The 4,193-nt window shown below is 32.2% G+C and overlaps 1 pseudogene; it reads left to right on the top strand.

Moving 5' to 3' along the window:
• The first annotated feature begins 2,007 nt into the window (after positions 1 to 2,007).
• On the top strand, positions 2,008 to 4,159 carry LOC139505027 (toll-like receptor 13; annotated as a pseudogene).
• The last annotated feature ends 34 nt before the right edge of the window (positions 4,160 to 4,193 follow it).

The following is a 4,193-nucleotide window of genomic DNA, read 5'->3' as shown; positions in this document are numbered from 1 at the left end:
AAAAATGTTTACTTGTGGAAACCAATTGTATCGCATCAAATACTGTACATTTGATTTATTTAAATTAAACGATTCTCGACGTTCTATAAGCGTCAATAAGTTCACAGAGATGTATTTACTCTTTTACTTCCTCAATATATATGATTTAAGTTATATCATGTATATATCACAGGAAGTTCAAATATATTCGTCTGATGAAACAAATATAAAGGTCAGTTTTGATAATTAAATTCTCTAGAGAAATATTGCTTTAGGGTCTCAATTCTTTCTTTTGAGATTTTTCTTTCTGTCAGGATTCAAATTATTATTTTTGCCTTATGACAAGTCTTATCCATAAAAAACAGAATTGATCTGAAATATCTACCTAAAAACCAAAATAGTTATGAAATAATAAAATAATATTGCTAACAAATACTCATGTAATATGAATTCTCTTTTAGACTTCTTATTTGTTAGCAAAAAGTTCAGCGTTTCTTGGATGTTAATCAATTATAATAGAAGAACCGATTTTAGCCTATATCTCTTTTAAATAAAAGCACTAGTTAATTTCGTTAACTGCCAATCTAACTCGTTAAGAATTCGTATAAATAAAATAATTGTTGTGTAAATGGGATCAACGAAACACTGTTTGTCTCTTATTCTCTAGCAATGATGTTGTTTGTTATACAATGTCATCTGTTTTTGGTTGTTGGTCACATTAACGTGCATGTTTACCTTCTTTGTCAGTTTGTTTTGTTCACACATGCATGACTGAACACTGATTAACTTATTATAGAATTGTGAAGAATTTTTTACTTGAAAATGTTTACTTATGTAAATGCAAAGGGTTATTGGTCAGTTTTAAATTGAAATGTCTAAAACAATTTTTACATTCAAGCAAACATAGCAATATAAAAAAGCAGATGTGGTATGATTGTCACTGAGTCAGCTCTCCACAAGAGACCGAATGATACAGAAATTAAATTTAGATCACGGCTTAAAACAACGAGCAAAGCCCATACAGCATAGTTAGCTATAAAAAGCCCCGAAATGACAAATGTAAAACAGTTCAAAATAAACCCAAATCTATTCAAAACGGAGATCTCTGATGTCAATACGATATCAGAGCATGCGAGTCGGTATAGATCTGAATTTTAGTAAGATTGTTTAACCCATGTTTTAGTATATATAAAAAGAAGATTTTGAATGATTGCAAATGACACAACTCTCCACAAGAGTCCAAATGTCACAGAAGTTAACAGCTATAGGTAACCGTACAATGAGCAAAGCCCATACCGCATAATCAGATATAAAAGTCCCCGAATTCATAAATGTAAAACAATTCAAACGAGAAAACTAACGACCTTATTTATGTACAACAAATGAACGAAAAACAAATATGTAACACATAAAAAAACGACAACCACTGAATTACAGGCTCCTGACTTGGCACAGACACATATATACAGAATGTGGCGGGATTCTATACATGTTTCCCCGAAGACTAATTTTATCATACTTACATATGTATATAATAACTTTTTGCAAAGCTTGTACTTTTTTGAAATACGAAGGATAATTTTACATCAGGAAAAGCTATCCTTAGCTGTATGAAGTATTATCTTTAGGAAGTTTTCGTCCTAAATGCTCTTCAACTTTGTACTTTGTTTAGCCTTTTTAACCTTTTCAATCTAGGTATCTATAATGATTTTATTGAAATATTATCAACATTTATAGAGGCGAATTCAGAGGTATTCGGGGATTTGAAACCCCTGTTGTGACCATCAATGCATTTGAATGGGGACATATATCTGGAAACACCCTATCCCTTTCTCCTCGGTTAGAACCCACCTTGATCCGCCCTTAATTAAGATCCAATGCCTATTTATTCTATGTTACTCTAAATTTTTCTTTCAAATTAAATATTGAATTTAAAAAAAATAATATAATTTTAATTTTTCACCTCAGATCAACTCGTCCTTATTTTATACATTATTTGAATTAATCTTTTGATATTGTTTCAGACATTATGCATGTTCTACTACTTCTTACAATTTTACCAATGGTGTTATCAAATACAATCTGCAACACTCATTGTACATGTAGACATAAAGGAAGAGGAAAAAACAGAATATACGTAGGAACATGCGATGGAAGTTTAAAAGGAGAATTGACCTACATTCCGAAATTTCCAAATGGAACAAGCAAAGTAGTATTTATCAATAACGGCTTGCAGATACTTTCTAGAGAGTCATTGGGAAATATATCATCGATGCATTCTCATGTAACTGACTTGAACTTAAAATACAATAAAATAAAATCCATTCACAACAACGCATTCAGTGATATGCTTTGGTTATGTTCATTGGACATTTCTGGCAATGATCAAATAAATAGTAGTGATCTAGCTAACAGCTTTAATAGTCTGCCGAAAGGTTACATAAATACATTGATTTTAAAAAGCATGAAACTCAAGCACATTGATGACTTGTTTGGTGGACTCAAAGGATGCAAGATACGAACAATTACTCTAACAAACAATGCTATTGAAACATTCAATGGAAAATGGTTTGCACAGTTTCAAGAGTTGATCATCCTAGACATAAATTGGAACAAAATATCAACTCGAAACCTAAAACTGAAAGGACTCTCAGGCTTAAGATGGTTACATTTGGGCGATAATCCTTTATCTGAAATCCCAGCATTTTGTGATGACGGACTCTCTAAATTAACGACATTACACCTCTCGCATACACAACTAAGGTCACTTGCAGAATTAAAAGAAAAATTCCGATGTCTACAATCATTAAAAATTTTATATTTAAACGAACTTGAAATACATCAGTTGCATAATAATACGTTTTCAGAATTAAAGAGCCTAAAGGAACTCAATTTGATGAACATGCAAGGACATAGCTTAGAAATAAGCCCGTATGCATTCAATAGCTCGTCTTTAGAACAACTTAGCTTTTATATGACAAAACGATTCCGTTTTACCATGTGGTACGCAAAAATGGGAACGTTTTCCCCCGCAAACACTTTTCTCTCAATGTAGGAATATCATTGCGCTTGATTTGTCACATAACGTTTTCAATTTTACAGAAAAAAAGATCCGTGACATGTTTAAACCTTTAAAAAATCTTCAAAGACTGTTTTTGGAACATTTACAAATCACTTATATCCCTAAATACTTCCTTCACAATTTCCCAAAGCTGAGGAAGCTCTCGATGGCGAAAAACATGATTGTGCCTTGGACGGATGGTACCCTTACTTTTAAAGAGGTTAAGTCACTACAAATACTTAATTTGGAGAATAATAGAATTAGCATGATTAGTTCAAAATCTATACCATCTAATGTCCTTGATAATTTAAAGACAATTGATCTTTCAAATAATCATTTCACGTGTTCTTGTGACCTACTGTGGTTCAGAGACTGGATGAAATCAACAAAAGTTGAAATCAAAAATGCTAAGAAGACAAGTGTGACAACTCAGAGTTTCTGACCAAATACAACCCGACTCCCGAAAGCTGTAAAAATATCGTCTTAATTATTGCAGTGTCAATTGGAAGTCTAGTTGGTGTTATTTTATTTGCAACAATCATTGTCTACTTTTGTAGATGGCGCATCCGTTTCCAACTATACAACATCCGATCGCGCTATAGAAATTATCACAAGCTGACACAAAATAATAGTGTTTATGTTGCCTACGTGATATACTGCTATGAAGATTTAACGTGGGTGAAAAACAAACTCATCAAGGAAATAGAAATTGAACAAGGATTCAAACTATGTATTCCGCATAGGGATTTCGAAGTTGGGAAAGTGTTTGCTGACAATATCGTTGATCATATGAATTTGAGCAAAACAGTTATACCCTATTTTTTCTAATAACTTTTCGAAAAATGAATGGTGTCTCTTTCAGCTTGATGTGGCTCGAATCAAACTTACTAAAGAAGGATCATTAACAATTTTACCTGTCATGCTGGAGAAGTTGAATTCAAAAATATGAATGCAGCAATTTACTCGTTCATAAAGTTATCAAATTATGCCGCTTGGAGCGAAGACAACAACGCAAAAGAACTTTTCTGGGACAAAATCAAGGATCATTTAAAGAATATCTAAGACAAAGCCGTTCATTTAAATTTTTTATAGTTTAGAATAAGCAAGGTGCATACTACACATGTGTTCTCAACTGAACATAATTTGAGTTTTA

The sequence above is a fragment of the Mytilus edulis genome, unplaced genomic scaffold, assembly GCF_963676685.1.
Source record: "Mytilus edulis unplaced genomic scaffold, xbMytEdul2.2 SCAFFOLD_804, whole genome shotgun sequence".
Taxonomy (NCBI): Eukaryota; Metazoa; Mollusca; class Bivalvia; order Mytilida; family Mytilidae; genus Mytilus; species Mytilus edulis.
This window is presented reverse-complemented; position numbering and strand designations above follow the sequence as displayed.